The sequence below is a fragment of the Polypterus senegalus genome, unplaced genomic scaffold, assembly GCF_016835505.1.
Source record: "Polypterus senegalus isolate Bchr_013 unplaced genomic scaffold, ASM1683550v1 scaffold_4735, whole genome shotgun sequence".
NCBI classification, from domain to species: domain Eukaryota; kingdom Metazoa; phylum Chordata; class Cladistia; order Polypteriformes; family Polypteridae; genus Polypterus; species Polypterus senegalus.
This window is the reverse complement of record NW_024384185.1, coordinates 15,672-34,477: the sequence shown is the minus strand read 5'-3', so window position 1 is coordinate 34,477 and position 18,806 is coordinate 15,672.

Genomic DNA, 18,806 nt, shown 5'->3' with positions numbered 1-18,806 from the left:
TTTCAGTCCAGGGTGTCATGATGGTGTTTTTTAGATTTGAAAAATGGAAAACTTTGATGCAGTTGTCACACACGCGCGCATGGGAGGCAGCTAAAGGGCTCGAGTGAAGGCAGTTCTGAGCCAGCCGGGATGTGGCAGAGCCGCATTAACTCTCTTCTCACTTCCTGTAGACCTAACCCGAGGTTCCACCTGTCTCTGACGCCACTTCGGGACGAGCCAATGGAGACAGACCTTGCAGTTCCCCCCCTGATGTCACACCCGGGGAATAAACCAATGAACAATGAACACGTGCTCAACCCTTTTAGGACCTCACTTCCTGTCTTTTAAAAGCCTTCCCTTTCCCTTCTGTGCCGTCTTGTTTTGGACTCTGTTGAAGCACTTAGTGCTGATTATTTTGAGAGAAACGGTTGCAGCCGGATACCAAATTACATGGGTGGCTGCCCCAAACCTTTTTCTGTCTCTGACCTGCTTTGCAACAGTGGCGAAGTCGGCAGGATGGAGAAGCCCCGTAAAGAGGGACAGGACCTGCAAAACACCCAGGTGGGACCCGCATGGCCAGTTTCAGGCGGGAGGGTGCCCCGTGGTTAAAGGAACTCAAGGGCTCCGGCCTCCCAGCACGAAAACCCAGGGCCGCCTAGAGGGGCCGGGAGTGTGCGTGGGGCTCACCAATTGGGCTGCCCTGGAGGGGAGACAAGGGGACTAGTAGCCTCTTGGGAGAGGCCTGCCCCCAGTAAAACCCACAGCCCCTTTCCCACCTTGGGGTGCCCAGACTGGCAGGGGGAGTAAAATAACGAGTGGGAGGTTGGACCCTGAGAGGCCGCACCAGCTAAACAAGCCTGGTCCTTATGGGCAAAAGTATGGCAGTGGCTACGCCCTTGGAAAACAAGCCCCACCAGGTCATTGAGCAGGTAGCGTGCTATCTGCTCCTGAAAGCACTTCCCCAGGGCTTCACCCAGCCGGTCTGGGGCGTAGTTTAAGAACATGTCAGCTCATAGAGTTTGGAACACAGAGGGCGGCCTCACACTCTGGGAGAGCGGAACCGCCCTTCTGCCAAACTCAGCCGGGTATGTCCTAAGACCTAGCTCCTCCCTGTATAACCCGAGCTTGCATCGGCGTCCGGCGCCAGTGGCACGCAAAACCGCTTGGAGGCGGGAGGAATGCAGGTGGAGGGGAGGAGGGCTTGGTGTGTTCTGACAAACCCGTTGGCGGGTCCCGCAGGCAGACGGTGATCGTTAGCGGGTTTAAAACTTCTTCTCTGCTTTCGATTCCGGCAGCAACATTTCCATTGTTGCCCGCCGTTTTGCTACAGCGACAATGGCTAAAATTCAAGACCAGTATAACCTGTGTCCACGGGAAACCAGCTGGTACAGCACCGCCGCTTGTGTCATTAGCTACGGAGGATCAGTCCAGAAAGTAACCGTGGGCAATCCTTCCTGATCCTCCGCACCCGGTGATACTAGGGCGGACTGGTCTGACATTAAGCGCGTGAGACACATACCACTCCGGGGTTAAGTTGGGCCTCGTTATGGGCGGAGATGAACCGTCTCAAGCTGCCTCCACGCGTGTAATCAGCCGGCAGAGAGAGGTGAAGCAGCCGTCCTGGCTGTGGGTAACTCCCGGCCGTCGCAGGCTGACACGTCGTCCACCAACGCCAAGGGCGGAGGGGGAGGAAACCACGCCCATTGAGGTCGGCGCTGACCCTCTCTCCGTGTTGCGGTTTCAATTTAAAAAGCGCCGCTTCTTTCAAAAGGGAGCAATGGAATGGCGACTCCCTGAAGTTTGTAAAAATGCAGTGGTCCTTGTCAATGGCCAGCGCACTAGTCAGTCGATGCCACAGGGCCCCTACTTTGTGTTAGATAATGACCTCCTTTACCGTGTAGCAATGCATGGCGGGCAGGAGAGCGAGGCTGCTGCTAGTGCAGCTGTACCTTCGGCGGCAGGTCTGCGAAGCTAGCACGCGCCACCTCCTAGGTGGCCACCTGGGCACCGAAAAACTCTGGAGCGGATCAAGCTCGGTTTACTGGCCAGGAATTAATGAGGGAGGTTCGCCGCTTTTGCGCTTTCCTGCCCGGAGTGTCAACTGCGACAGATTCCTAGGAGGGACCGTGCTCCTCTTGTTCCTATTCCCTTGATTGGCGTTCCCTTCCACAGAATCGGGTCCACCTGGTGGGACCTCTAGAGCCCTCAGCCCGAGGACACAAGTACATTTTAGTCCTCGTGGATTATGCTACACGATACCCCGAAGCTGTTCCGTTGCGCTCAGCTACCTCTAAAGCCATCGCGACGGAATTACTAGGGGTATTCGTGGGGATCCCCTAAAGAAGTCTTGACAGACCAGGGGACCCCCTTCACCTCGGAGACGCTCAAGGAGACTGCCAGATTACTGAAAATAAAGCATTTAAAAACCTCGGTGTATCATCCTCAAACCGGCGGATTAGTAGAGAGGTTTAATCAAACTCTCAAGCAAATGCTACGTAAGGTGGTCAGCGAGGATGGAAGGAACTGGGATCAGCTCCTCCCCCTCGTCCTTTTTGCCTATCGGGAAGTCCCACAAGCCTCCACGGGGTTCTCCCCCTTTGAACTACTGTATGGGCTGCTACAACCTCGGGCATATTGATATTTTGAAAGAAGGCTGGGAAGAAGAGGCTCTTCCCACCACTAACATACTGGAGTATATCGGCGCGATTCTGCTGATAGATTTGGAAAGATTGGCCTGTCCTTAAAAGTCACATGGAGGAGGCTCAAGCAGCACAGGTTCGCATACAACCGCTGCACGTCTCTTGGGAGTTCCACCCGGGAGAGGTGGTCATGGTCCTAGTGCCTACCTCCCACTCTAAGTTGCTTGCCCACTGGCAGGGCCCCTACGAAGTTAAGGAGAGGAAGGGACTGGTCGACTATTTGGTGAGTCAACCCAATCGTCGGCCAAAGGAGCGGGTATATCATGTGAACCTGCTGAAACCGTGGAAGGACAGGGACCCTGATCCCTCCTCCGGCCAGCCCCTGGCTCACTCTCTCGCCACACACACACCACCTTAACTTTGGGCAGACTTGAGACCCAGACAACGGCAGGAGCTGGAAACAGTTATCCGGACCGTTCGAGAGGTAGTCAGTGAACACCCCGGAAGGACCTCTCTGATTGAGCACAACATTGTGACAGAGCCCGGGGTTGTTGTCCGAGAACGCCCGTACCGTCTTCCCGAGGCAAAAAAGGCTGAAGTGGAGCTTGAGATCAAGCATATGCTGGAACTAGGTGTAATTGAGGAGAGTTATAGTCCCTGGTCCAGCCCCATTGTGCTCGTCGGTAAGCCTGACGGGAGTTGGAGGTTCTGCAATGACTTCCGTCGGCTTAACCAAGTCTCCCAATTTGATGCCTATCCAATGCCGCGCTGCGGCGACCTCCTCGAGAGGCTTGGACAGGCTCAATACCTGACCACACTTGACATGACAAAAGGGTACTGGCAGGTTCCTTTAACGGACTCCGCGAAGGAAAAAACCGCGTTTAGTACCCCTAGCGGACACTGGCAGTATCGTGTCCTTCCATTTGGGTTACACGGGGCTCCAGCAACCTTTCAGCGTCTGGTGGACAAAGTGCTTGACCTCATAACTCATACAGTGCTGCCTACCTAGATGGCGTGGTCATCTATTCCAGCACATGGAAGGAACACCTACAGCATGTCCAAGCGGTATTACGGACACTTGGTGAGGCGGGCTCGGATTAATCCCAAGAAATGTTTCTTTGGATTAAGCGAGGCCAAATATTTAGGCTACCTGGTGGGTAGGGGTACCGTAAGGCCACAGTGCTCCAAAATTGATGCCATTCTGAAATGGCCCGTCCGCGAACCAAGCGGCAGGTCCAAGCCTTTCTCGGGTTAGCCGGGTACTACCGCCCGGTTTGTACCCGTTTTTGGGAAAGCGGCGCCTTGACTGATTTAACAAAGAAGAGGGCCCGAACATTGTGGTATGGACTGCAAAACAGACACTGCATTTGGTGACTTGAAGAAGGCCCTTACGCCCGCACCTATTTTGATGGCACCTAACTTTTCTTTGCCTTTCATCCTCCAGGCGGACGCCTGACACAGGCCTGGGAGCCGTGCTGAGCCAAAGTGTCGATGGTGTCGAACACCCCTGTCATGTTCCTGAGCCGGAAACTGTTGGACCGGGAGACCAGGTATGCGGTGGAGAGGGAGGCTCTGGCGCATTAAATGGGCGATCACTCAGCTGAGGTACTACCTGTTGGGCCGTGAGTTCACCCTTGTCACGGACCATGCACCTCTACAGTGGATGGCCCTGCACAAGGAGTCGAATCCAGCGGGTCACCCGGTGGTTTCTTGACCTGCAGCCGTACAAGTTTTCGCTCGTTCATCGTCGGGGTGCTCTCCATGCCAACGCCGATGCTCTCTCGGGTTCGACCTCTCGGTTAAGGTCGCCCGACCACGCGGTCTGGGCTGAGGGGGGGGCCTTGTCACACACGCGCGCATGGGAGGCAGCTAAAGGGCTCGAGTGAAGGCAGTTCTGAGCCATGCCGGGATGTGGCAGAGCGCACTAACTCTCTTTCTCACTTCCCTGTAGACCTAACCCGGGAGGTTCCACCTGTCTCTCTGGACGTCACTTCTGGGACCGAGCCAATGGAGACAGACCTTGCCAGCTCCGGCCCCCCTGATGTCACATCCGGGACTAAACCAATGAACAATGAACACGCGCCCGACCCTTATGACCTCACTTCCTGTCTCCCCCTTTAAAAGCCTTCCCTTTTCCCTTCTGTGTCAGTCTTGTTTTGGACTCTGTTGTAAGCACTTCAGTGCTGGTATTTAAAAGCGAACGAAGTTGCAGCCGGGATACCAAATTACATGGGTGGCTGCCCCAAACCTTTTTCTGTCTCTGACTCGTTTTGTCACACAGTACACATACACGTCTTTCTTAGTTAAAGATCGAAAAAAAATATTTTCCTGTGCGTCAAGCCTTAAAATCGATTCCTCCCTCACACCATTCATGTCCAATTTGGGTTCCACCTCAGATCTGTAAAGCAGCCCTCCTCCTCCTCCTCCATCTTTGTCTGCACTGAGGTCGAGTTCCCCTGATTTTCTCTTAGCCTGATGAAGTCTTTTGTCATAAAGGATGGTAAATAATTGACAATTCTTACTGATCAAATGCCCATCTTTGAAGCCAACACAGTGGGATCTTTAAAACTCTTCTTTTCATCTTTCAATAACTGAGAAAAAACCACAATGCCACTTTTGATCAAAGTCTTTACAAAACTAATTTTAAAAAGCAGTGGGCATTGGAATAAAGAATTAAAATGAGGTGTTCATTGAAAAGCCAGGGAATTCGGGTGGCACTCTCTGAAGAAAGGAACCGACATAAAACTCCCTTTATAAAATTTGGGTAAAGGAGGGATCAAACCTGCTCAAGTCCATTAGCAAAAACCGCAATCAAAAAATCAAATTTTCAATCTTATGGAAAATGAAAGAGCCAGTTTTTCCAAATTAAGGGTTCCAAAGAAAAACAGGTGCTGTAAAACCATCAACCTGAAACTAGCGCCTTGCGACATCAATCAGCCCTTGTCCCCCCTTCCTCCACCGGTAAACTGATGAGTCCTTTCTTGAGCCAGTGCATGCCATTCCAAAATAAGTCAACTAATAATGTTTGTATGGAGTGTAAGAGTCCTGCTGGCGGGTCAACACTCATCAGTCTGTGCTACAGCATGGAGGCAACAAGATTGTTTAGAACTCTTCCCTAAAAGAGAGTTTAGGTGCATTCCACTGCCATTTCTTTTAACCACAAGTCAATCTGTTGTAAAAAGCCCTCCCAGTTGTCCTTTTCCCGTGTCCCTCACCACCCCAACAAAACCCCAAGGTAACGGAAAGCCTCCTATTCCAGCCCAGCCCTGAGGTAAACTGGGAGGGACCATGTGCCCACCCCAAAAAACGAATTCCCCTTCTCCAGTTAATTTGAGAAGATGCTCCTTCAAAAATGCTAAACATTTACACACAGTGGAGATGTCGATCAGAATCTCACAAACACCCCGACATTGTCTGAAGGGCCAGAAATTTAAAAGTTAGATTTTTACACAACGGGAATTGGGAAACCCTGTAGGTGTTTTCGCTTCCAAGAAAAAAGGGCTCAAAAGAGATGGTGTAACATACCCGGCTAAAGGACACCTGATTAATCCTCTGGTCACAGAGAATGGCCGGCTTAACACCCCATTGATTTTACAACACTCCAAACACATTGGAATACAACAGTTTGATGTACTGTACAAAAGGTAAAACCAAAACAAAACCAAACACTCTTAAAGTTGTGAACAAATATTTGTGATCTCGACAAAAAGCCTTTCTTGGCAACATGAACGCAACATCGTAGGGTTGAAAGCTTTTGATGGTGAAATGATCCCTGCGCCAAATGTTGTCGTATTTGTCTGTCCGTACGCATAAAGGGCTGGGAGGGTTATGATTTTCACTTCTCAGCCCTCCCGCAACCCCTTCGGGATGGTTTTAATCTGGGGCAGAGTAAGCTCACGGCCACCAGTTCTTCAGAAGACAGAGGGCTCCTTTAGGTAGCAACGGACTACAGTTCAAAAGCTGACCAGAAGCTCCCTGCTTGCAAAATGTCCTGTACCACCTCAAAGAAGTCCATGCCCAAACGCTAGAACTGTTTATAAAATTCAACCGTAAGCCCCCTCTCGCATCTCCGATTAGACTGTCAAGTGCAAATTTTGAGTTCTTGAAAATTGAGGGCACTGTCCATAAACTCCAAATATCAGAAATATGAGGCAGTCCTTGTGCAAGGGGGATGAAGAAGAGAAACTGAGCGCCCTTTGAAACAAAGTCTCGTGAAAAGACACAGCAAAGTCCCGATGTCCCTCAGGCTTCTCAGCTCTCCAGTGTCTTTGGAGGGACATGAAACCCCACCTGGGCCTCCCTTTTTCCAAAGCAAAGAAAAATTTTGTAGGTGCTTTAGGTGGTTGTTGTTGAAAGGTTTTTAACGATTCAAAAGCCCGTGGAGCCTCAAGTTCCACAACCTGTGAAATGTTGTTTTCTTTGTGCTGTGTGCAAAAACAGATCCTCCGAGTAGCCATTTAGGAGTCTGATGGATCCCCATGATCTCCCCCCTCGAGTCTTCCATTCTTTTAAAATGCAGGCCTTTGACGGTTCAGTGTACTTTTGACAGAATTGTCGATCTGCACCTTGACACAGTCCCACCACTGTCTCAGGGATCCAACTGCAGTTTGTGGAATCCACTTCTTCCAAAAGAAATTTAAAAAATTCCAAAAGTGACTGTCCCCGAAGGAGGTGTTGGAAATGTCAAGATTTAATGAGGAGAAAAGTAACAGAAACCAGAGAGTGATCGGAAAAAGCACAGGAGTGGATGAGAGTGAAATTAAAATTGAGGTGCCGCTTTTAAACAAAAGCGATCTAAACGTAGAAAACGAAGGTCCCTCTGCACCCTTGAGCCAATGGGAACTGTTTGTCAGTTTGAAAGTGAGACACACATCCACCAAGTCGTAGGTCCTTAATTTCCTGAGATCCTGGACTGAACCCAAGTGGTTCTGTCCCATTCCTATCCATAAAACCAGTCCTCTGTACAATTAAAATAAGCACAAACGATCTCGCTTTTAGTGAATTCATCCAAAATCCCCCATAATAATTTAAAAAAATCCACCCTGGCAGTGCCATTATTGGGGCAAAACACAAAAAAACCAACCAGTGGGGCCTCCCTCGCCTGCAAACAACTTTCAACAAAATCTGCCAGCCATAACCCCAGTCACCTTTTTGATTTTTACAAGGGAGGTTTCACCTAATCAGCACCGGGGCCCCCCCTGCACTCACACTGGTGCCATGACTGAAAAAGCCTGTCCCTCCCCAGTCCTGCACCCAGGCAGTCTGATTCCCATGGATCAGATGGGGTCTCTTTGTAGGAAACCCACAACTGAGGTGCTTTTGTCATAAAAAATCACAGACCAAGGTCCTCTTTAAATTATCTCGACAGCCATTACATTTAGGGACCACAGTAACTCAGCCCTAGTTACACCCACAAAGAAACACAAACACACCAGAAAACCAAGGAATTCACTGGCTTACTGCAGCATCCTCAGGACTTATTTTGAAGGATCTTTGACCTGCTCAGTTTCGTTTTAACCTAGTGGTCTCCTTTTGGTCCAAACCCCTAAATTAGCTGCATTGTGTTTTATATTTTCCTGAGCTCAAAAACAGTTCAGGTCTGGAAATAGTCCTGCATTGAACACCCCAAAATTCCAAGAACTTTCTGATGCCTCTAAGTGCTGTAACCCCCTTTAGGTCAAAACAAACACTGAGAAGGTGTTACAGAAATTTGAGGTATTCCCCTCCTTCACTCCACACCTTCACCATATCTGCAATTCCTTTTTTAAATGACAAATTGATTTTTGGACCGATTGTCAGGACATTAAAATCTTTTTGTGCCCATGGTGGACCTGACTGCTTTTTTTTTCTAGTGGTGAGCGATGTCTCCCTTACACCCACCGGGCCTCCACACTACATCCATCTTGTCTGCCCACTCACCTGCTGGGGCCCCCCTTGCACCTTTGACTTTCCTACTGCTGCTGCTGTATTTGTTCAGGCCCAGGCCCAACTCAGATTGCCCTAGAGTATCAAAATTAGGCATGACTACATTTGTTCTCACTAAGTGGGCAGGTTGCACCACTTGGAGATGATCATTCCCTGCTGTATCATTACAGCCCCCTCATCCCGAAACAGGGTGACATTCCTTATCACTGCAGACCTCTGCAGCCTGATAGGTGAGGGCTCCTAGTCCCAGCGTGCACCCTTCATTAAGGACGAGGCCTTCACCTGGGACACTTCATCTACAGGGTGTATCAAGCCTCACCAAAGCACATCTCATATTATTTTCATGCTCTTTTAGAGCCCTAATGCAGCATACCTTCCAGTCAGTTATTCTCAGTTTTCCTTTCTCATCTAATTCTACCTTCGTAGCCACCTCTCAAATCCTCCTCCTCCTCTTCAGTCTCCAAAACTCACTCTCTACTTCTTCATCACTTAAATAAACATTTCTTTACAGTTAATTGCTTTATGTCCCCTACCACAACTGAACATTTCACACTCAGAACTCAAACAACTATCCACACCACTCAGAACTTTAAACAGTAAGTCATATTCGTATTTAAAATCATATAAAGTGGTAAAAGACACCAGCTTTAAATCAGGGCAGCCCAGTGAAATCATACTATAACATCATCACCATATCTAATCATTTACACGTAAGATTTCAACGAAAGGGGACATTACACAACACCCTGCCGCCAGGGCCCCAAAGCCACATCCAGGAAAACACCACCACAATAGGAGGCACCATATCCAAACCCACCAATCTACTGACTCATAACGCGACCCCCCAGACCGGATCAACAAGAACTATGGTGTGTCTTCGGAAAGACTTGAAAACTATTAGATGCATCTCAGATTTAGACAAATAAAAACCCCGCTTTTAAAAAGAAAGTATTCGAAACTAAACAAACAAAAAAAACGAAAAAGAAAGAGAGAGATACTCACAACACGACCCGATCATCAAACAGACACTCAAACCACAACATAGAGTCAAACGATAGATAGAGAGTCAAAGGGTAGATGGATGATAGATAGATAGATAGATAGATAGATAGATAGATAGTTTTTTTTATTTTCCCAATTTTAAAAACAGAAAATATCAAAAAAAAGACACCCCGGGTTTATAAAAGCAGATAAAAACAGAAAGTTTTTAAAAAGCTATAAAAAAAGACCCAAACCCTTTTTTCCATCCCTTTTAAAACCCCCTGAAACCCCCAAAACACACTGTTTTTAATTTAAAAATATTTTTTTTTTTCCCATCCCCCCAAAATGTCCCCCCATTTATTTTCTAAAAATTAAAACCAAAGCCCTGTGGGGCCCGGGGATTCTCATTTTGGTTTACCCTCCATATAACTTCCATTTTTTTCGTTTTTCAACGGGAGTTATTAATTTATTTTCATTTCTCCCTCCTCTATAGCAACACAGAATTTTATTTCCACACCACACATCCTCAAAAATGTCCTTTCTGTGTGTTAGTTTTAAAAGTAAAAGTTTACCCTTTGAGTGATTGTTCAGCCTAAACAGTAAAAGGGACGCCCTTTTGGTCCTTATCCTTACTGTTTTTTTTTCTTTTTTGTTTTTTTCTTCCCCTTTTGTTCCAGTTTTTTAATCATAAAACACTCCAAATAAACCCAATTTTAAAAAACCAGACTTAGTTTTTACAAAAAAATTTAAAAAACCCAAATGAAATCTCCAATAAAAAAAAAAATAAGGAAATTTTTAAATCCTAAACCTGTAAAAAGACTCCCCCTTTTCCCAAAAAAAAGAAAATAGTGGTTTTTCTTTCATTTCCTAGGAACCCCCTTTCCCTTGTTTTAAAAAAGTTTTTTAGTGCCCCAAAATTTTTAAAAGGGAAAAAAAAAAATTAAAAAACGGGCCCGGAAAACAAATGTGGGCCCCCTTTGTAATTTGTTGATTTGAATGCCGTCACTGCTCAATGCTGATTCCCACAACACCAAATTGGTTAGAGCCGTTAAGCCTTGAACCTAGACAGGTGTGCCCAAAATAAAGGAATGGGTATTTAAGGTGGAAAATTGGTGCCCCCTTTGACCTCCCCCCAAAAAGGGACTGACGCATCGGGCCCCCAAAAGCAACTCTAAAAAAAGATCAAAAACAAAGATTTTTCAGTCTACGGGTTTGGGGAATGCTACAAAAAGTTATCTCAGGGGGGTTTAAACTCCATTTTCAACTGTAAGGAAAAATCGGGAAATGGAATTCCAGGCACAGTTGCTGAAAACCCAACACAGCGGGTTTCTGGCAGGCCAAAAAATACAGGAGGGAAAAATGGAGGGGGATTGGGGAAAAGGGTTCGGGGACAACCACAGATAAACCCACAAAGACCTGCAAGAAGATCTCACTGCAGATGGTGTATCTGTACATCGCTCAAAATTAGCAAAATTGCACAAAGAACATTGTATGGCGGGGGAGAGGGAGAAAGAACCCCTTTTCTGCACCACGCCACAAACAGAGTCGCTTGTTGTATGCCGGGTTTAGAACCCAGATTCTTTTTTTAAACAAAGTGCTTTGCCCGGGAGGGAGACAATAATGGAGTTATTTAGTCCTAAAAAAAAGCGCTTTGCATGGCGGGAAGAAGAACACCCCCATTCCAAAAAAAATCTGATGGAGGTTCCATCTGCTGGGGGAGGTTGTGGGGGCTAGTTCGGGGCCCGGGCCCTTCTTAAAGTCGAGGATCACGAATTCAACCCAGTATAAACCACATTATTCGGGTTTGTCATGGGTCAAAAGTTGAAGTTACGGGGGGTTTTGGGATATTCCAACAAGAAAAATGCCCCAAAAACAAGTTTGAAATTTAAAAAAGGGGCTTTCATGCAGAGGGAGAAGTACAATGTTCGGGAAGGCCACAGAAACCCGGGACTTTGAATATCATAAAAAATCTAGGGGATGATTTAAGCGGGGCCCCCCCTTTGTTGGGCAGCCATCAAATTTAACTGAACTGGAGAGATTTTGTATGGAAAAAAGGGTTCCCTCCATCCAAAAACCAGACACTCATCAAAAGGCTTAAAAACAGCATCTGAGGCTAAAAAGGGAGCAAAAGGAGGCTAAAACTGATTGATGTCAATTCTGTTAAGTCACATTTATGCACTTGTCAAATTTTTTGTTAAGGGCTCCCAATTTTCTGTTAATCCAATAAACGGGGTTGAAATATTTCTTGTTTCCATAAAGGTGTCATATATTAAAAGGAAGGTTACTTTGAAAGCTCAGCCAAGGGAAAAAAGAAAACCCAAAGAATTAAGGGGGGTTTCCCCAAATTTTTTTAAAAGACTGTTGTCACAACGGGACCGGGGAAAACATTGTGGGGAACCAAGCAAAGGAAATTAAAAGCCCGGGCCAGGGGTGGCAGGGCCCCAAACCCTTCCCCCTGTTATCTCTACAGACCAGCCAGGGGAAAAAACCTGCCTTTTTTAAAAGATTATATCATTTCCTTCGGGAAACCCAGGAATACCCCGGCCCCAAATGCCCAGAATATTACCCCCTTCCAGCACCTACTCTGACTACTGAAGAACATCCTCCGGCCCCTACATCACTCTGTCCTATTCCAAAAAACCCCATCTTAAAAAACCATCAACAGTTTTTGTTGTACGGGACTCAGTATAGGAACATCTCTGTATTCATTAACCCCGCAGCCCTAAATAAAATAAAAACGCCCCAAACCTTTTTTGGTTTTCAGTCTATTCCTTTTACACTGTATAAAAATGGTTTCTCTTGCTCACAAAAATTTAATCGGGTCATCCTCTGTTATTTTTTAATTTTTTTTAAGAAGGAGTTTGTGGCTATAACCCCGTCCAACCCCCAAAAGGAAGTGCTGCCGGAAGGATGCCAGGGACACCGTAAATCCAAGGGAAAAAAAGGGGGCTGCCTTCCTACAATCGGGGAGCTAAATTTGGGGAGGGGACCCGGGAAGGCCCCCATAATGAGGGGGAAAAGGGGAAAAAAGGGACACTAAGAGAAGCCCAAAAGGGGGATTGGTGCTGGGGAGTACTGTGTTGTTTTTGGGGACTGTTTTTTTGTGCTTTTAATAAACGTATGTGTTTTATAAAGATGTGGTTTCCGACTGGTGGAGTCCGGGCAAGTCTCACACCACCTTCAAATGAACACCAGCAAAACCAAAGAACTGTTGGTGGATTTTAGGAGACCCAGGCCCCTCATGGACCCCGTGATCATCAGAGGTGACTGTGCAGAGGGTGCAGACCTATAAATACCTGGGAGTGCAGCTGGATGATAAATTGGACTGGACTGCCAATACTGATTCTCTGTGCAAGAGAGGACAGAGCTGACAATACTTCCTTAGAAGGCTGGCGTCCTTCAACATCTGCAATAAGATGCTGCAGATGTTCTACCAGACAGTTGTGGTGAGCGCCCTCTTCTATGTGGTGGTGTGCTCAGGGGGCAGCATAAAGAAAAGGGATGCCTCACGCCTGGATAAACTGGTGAGGAAGGCAGACTCTATTGTAGGCACGGAGCTGGACAGTTTGACATCTGTGGCAGAGTGGATGGCCGCTGAGCAGGCTCCTGTCAATCATGGAGAATCCACTGCATCCACTGAACAGGATCATCTCCAGACAGAGGAGCAGCTTCAGCGACGGACTGCTGTCACCATCCTGCTCCACTGACAGACTGAGGAGACCCCACACTATGCGACTCTTCAATTCCACCCGGGTGGGTGGGGGGGTAAACGTTAATATTATACAAAGTTATTGTCTGTTATACCTGCATTGTTATCACTCTTTAATTTAATATTGTTTTATTATCAGTATGCTGCTGCTGCAGTATGTGAATTTCCCCCTGGGATTAATAAAGTATCTATCTATCTATCTATCTATCTATCTATCTATCTATCTATCTATCTATCTATCTATCTATCTATCTATCTATCTATCTATCTATCTATCTATCTATCTATCTATCTATCTATCTATCTATCTATCTAATCTGATAAAGGAATGGCTCAATTGACAAAGAGTACAACATCCCTGATAAGGCACACCCCTGTCGAATCCCCCTCTTGACCAAGAAAGGGGCACTCAACGTGCCATTAATCTTCCATCCATCTATTTTCTAACCCACTGAATCCGAATACAGGGTCACAGGGCCATTAATCTTTAAAATACCAAAAACACTAACTATACAAGAGTTTGATCATTTTGATAAAATTTTCCCCAAACCCAAAGCATCTCAAGATGTTAAAGAAATATCAACTCTATCAAAAGCCTTCTCCTGATCAATAGATAAAATTCCCAGATCGACGCCATACATTTTGGATGCTGCAATCACATCATGCATGAAGAAAATGTTATCAAAAATTGACTGGTCAGGTACACAGGAAACGTGACTGGAATTTACAACCAATCTCATTACAGTCCTCAGATGGTTTGCCAAAGCCCTGGAGAAAACCTTATAGTCTGTACAGAGCAGACACTCACGGGACACCAGTTCTTTATTTGGCATAGATCTCCCTTTTTGGGAAGCAATAATGGTCAGCGCTCTTCTGCAGCTCAGAGGTAACTTCCCATCTCTTAAACTTTCCATGAACACTGCATGCTTTTCAGCCCCCAATAATGGCCAGAACTGTCTGTGGAACTTAATGGGAAGGCCGTCAATCCCTGGAGACTTTCCTATATTTAGAAGAGTGAATCCGACACTTCCTGAAAGGTTATCTCTGAGTCCAGTTTGAGCTTAAAATCATTTGGGATCCTAGGAAGTCCATTGAGAAAATCAGCTATTGCTGATTTATCAATATAATCATCTTTAAGTTTGTATAAAAAGAAACAGCAAAGTCTCGGATGTCTTCAGTGGTGCACAGTTCTCTCCCCTCTGTGTCGTGCAGCATGTGAATCAGTTTTCTTTGGGCTTCTTTCTTCTCCAACCAAAAGAAAAATTTTGTAGGTGCATCCAGATGATTCATGTGTTGAAAACGTGACCTCACCAGGGCCCCTTGTGCACGTAATGAGCAAAGGAATGCTTTTTAGATGTTAGAGCAGAAAACATCCCCTCATCAAATCCCTTTTGTAAAGCATCCTGCAGTTTTAAAATGTCCTCTTCCAAGGCTTCCATGTTTAGTAAGCACTTTCACGTGACTTCCTGTGTGTATTGTTGACAAAAAGCCTTTATCTGAACTTTCGAAATGTCCCACCACTGCTTGAGTGAATCAAATCTAGATTTGGTAACAGTCCACTGCTTCCAAAAAAATTCAAAACATTTGACAAAATGGCCATCTTGTAGTAGTGAAACATTGAAATACTAGAAAGTTTTGAAAGAAAGTTTCTTTTTAGGGATGAAAACTTTCATCCCCACCAGATAGTATGAAAAGCCAACAGCAGTGATAGAGGCGGAAGTGACAGTGTTCAGATTGTGACTGGGACAGTAAAAGTGATCTAATCGAGCCATAGCCACCCCATCCATTCACCCAGGTGTACTGTCTGTCTGATGGGAATTTATGGCGCCAGACATCCACAAGATCGGCCTGTTCTAAAAGAGCTGCTAGGACTTGAGCAGAGCCAGAATGAGGATCAGTGCCATTGCGATCCAACATGTAATTAACTGTGCAATTAAAATCACCACCCACCAGAACCAACTCGCCATTAACAAAAGAATCGACCACCCTCTCTTCGTAATGATTCAAAGAAACAAATCCTTTCTTTCCCATTGGTAGGGGCATAGACATTAATGAACACCACATCCTGATCCCAGTCTTTAACCTGAAACACCAACCAGAATCCAGCCACCACCTCACTGATGGCAGTGACCTGGAATTGCACAGATTTTGACAATAACAAGGTCACCCCAGCAATAAGACTTGACCTGACCCCCCATTCTCATAGCCAGTTTGGTTGATTCTGAAGGTCAGAATGAGTCTCCTGGAGCAGGCTGACATGCAAAGCTTTCTGTTCTAAGAAATTAAAAACCACAGCCCTCTTTGTCCCTCCTCTACAGCCATTATCATTCAAACTTCCAATGTGAAGTGACTGCCAATGGGAGTCCACAGTAAAAAACAGGACACCAAACAAATGAGCTGACTAAAGAGACAATCCATTATTTTGGGTTGAGTGACTTGCGCACTTTACTGATAACATACTTTAAACAGGTTGCTTCTTTTTGCTCCATACCTAACTGAACTGCTTCACGCATAACTCTTTGTGCAGACACGAGAAATAACTGCAGATCTGGAAAATGATTTTCAACCTTCACTCTTTTCTTGCCATCAATAAACTCCAAAAACTCCTAATACTGGCAGTGCTATAACTGCCTCTTAGCAGATACTGAGAGGTGTCAATGTCACTCTCACCCTAAACATTGTCCCTTAACTCGTTGGCGATGTCACTTGGTTTGTCACACACTCGCTATGTTCCTTAGATGACTGATCGGACACAAGGCTTTTCTTTGCCTGTCCTCTATCCGTTGAGTGCTCCTTCCTTTTTCGAGTGGACACTTTAACGAGCTCATTGCTCGCACTCACTCCTTCACACACCGCTGCACTGCCACTAGCCACAGCGGCCACTCCGCCATCAGTCTTGACTCTCACATCTCTGGCCCTCAGCAGCCCCCTTCAATGAGCTCTCCGGCAGGAGAATGTGATCGAAAGCGTTAATTTCTACAATCGTATCAGTGATCTGAGGCTTATTTACAGCCGGCACCAGTAACACATCTTCTCCCGAGCAATTTGCCGCTGCCGCCACCCCAGTGCTGCTGATCTCAGGTGATACGTGAACTTCAGTCGGTGTGCTCTCTGCCGTCTCACGGAGCTCAGGACTGACTGATAGGCGATCAGCTGAACCAGCAGCCTTGGCCGACATATCTGTAATACTCAGAAGCAGACTCTTCTCAGGAGCCACCAAAGTACTAAGGGGCTGATCACAAACAACACCCGCTGCAGCCGTCGACTCTTTCATATCAGTCTCACACTCATCCATACTTTCAACCTCTTTGCCACTCTCAGGTTCATGCTCACTATTTCAGTGTTCCCGTCATCTAAATTCTACTCAGGGTGAGTAGGAGAACCATAAATCCACTGATCCAGTTTTACACTGTGAGGCCTTGTGTCCTGCTCTACCGCAAGTGAAACATTTCATGGATTCAGACGTGACAAAAACAACATAGTCACTGCCGTCCACTTTAAATCGGAGGGCTACATAAATATCGTCGTTCATGTTATTTAGTATCATATACACTTGTCTACGAAACGAAACAACGTGTTTTAATTCATGCCGTTTGCAACCAAGAGGGATCATGGTTAATTCTGAAACGATCTGGCCATAGTGCTTCAGTTCATTTACCAGAACATCGTTCTTTAAAAATGGAGGAACATTTGAAACTGTTACTTTTTTAGCTGGCGTTGATAAAGGCAAAACAGGGACAAGCGCTCCGCTTATAACTAACCCCTCCTCTACCAACTGATTCACCAAGGATTCCTCATTTACAAAAACCACCACCGATTTATTCATTCTTGATGCCGAACGAACATTTTTATATCCAACTACTCTCTCAACTGCCTCCACACACGTCTCAACAGAGACCATCGGATCTGCCAAGATCTTAGCGCCATTGAAGTGGGAGAGATTCTCATAAGACTCTCTGGACACGGCCATGGCCAAAAAACATGCCAAGGCCACATCTTAACTAACAACAAACTTTACAACAGTAATATAGCTAAGAGATAAAAAGAGAAAAGAATAAAACAAATACTCACAGAGACCCTCCACGAACGAAACCGACCAACAACCAACAACTACGCCCACCCAGACCAGAGCAGTCAACTGACAGAGAATCCACAGATAGATAGATAGATGTGAAAGGCACTATATTATTAAAATACAGATAGATAGATAGATAGATAGATGAAAGGCACTATATAATAGATAGATAGATAGATAGATGAAAGGCACTATATAATAGATAGATAGATAGATAGATGTGAAAGGCACTATATTATTAAAATACAGATAGATAGATAGATAGATAGATAGATGTGAAAGGCACTATATTATTAAAATATAGGTTACTCTTCCTCAGTACCCCAAGTACATTTTATAGTATTGAAGTCAGTAATGAGTCCCTAATAAGTGAATTCTCCTTTCAATCTGCTGTTAACTAAAACTTTGACCATCACTAACAGTACATCAGTAGTCAATGTATTCTCATATTTAGTTCAAATAGCTAATATGGCCTGTCCTAGTAAAATTATTTCAAATAAAACACTTGTTTTTCATTTTTTACATAAAGCGACTGTTGTATTCCAAGAAGCCTGAAGGTTTCTATTCTGCAAGAAACACCCGCCAGTCCCTGAGCTCCTCCATCTACAGGCAGGTGGACTGCCCTCTCCTCGCCCAGTGCAGGCCATCCCAGTAAAAGCCCAAGAACATTGTCTGTATCTCTGTTAATAATGAGATTGGGGGGTCAGCATGTCACATGTGCCACCACATTGAACAGATGAGGTTATTAATAACGAGTACCCGTCCACAGAATGATAGTTTGCTAATTCACCACCTCCATCGCTGTAATCTGCCATGGTGGAGATGATCCAAAACTCCACATCAATTGTCATCTGCTGTCCTGCACTCTGTGATAAAAATGCCGATATATTTAAAAGCCGATCTATTCCTGTGATGCTCTTTTGGAAGTTCTGGAGGTTTTTGTGTTCTCCCAGTTTCCAGTTACAATGGTGTTACTTTTATCCCAGTTAACTCTACTGGAGCACACGGCTTCAAATGCTGCTAAGCTACAGAGCAGGGGTCTGACATCATCGCAATGTGCGACAATTACTGAGACATCATCAGCACAGACCACCACCTTAAAGGACTCTCTGGGGCAGCAAAGGAATGGTCAGACCCTGCAGTTGGCACCTAAGCTGGTGAAGCAGAGGGTCCACAGACAGTGAATATAACATACCAGAGAGGGCACAGCCCTGCTGAATACCCCAAGACACTTGAAGGGGACAGCCCAGCCCAGCATTCATTTTTAACACACTAAATCAGTTTGTATTCAATCGTTGTATGGAGTTCAAAAAGGATTCCTCAAACCCAAAAGTCTTAAAAACCTTAAACAGATATTTGTGGTCCTCTCTATCAAAAGCTTTGTGTTGATCAAGAGAAATCAAACCCAGCTTAAAGCCACCAGACCCCAGACAAAGAGAATGTTGTTATCAATGAGACGTCCCAGCATACAGCAGGTCTGTTAATGTGAGATGAGCTG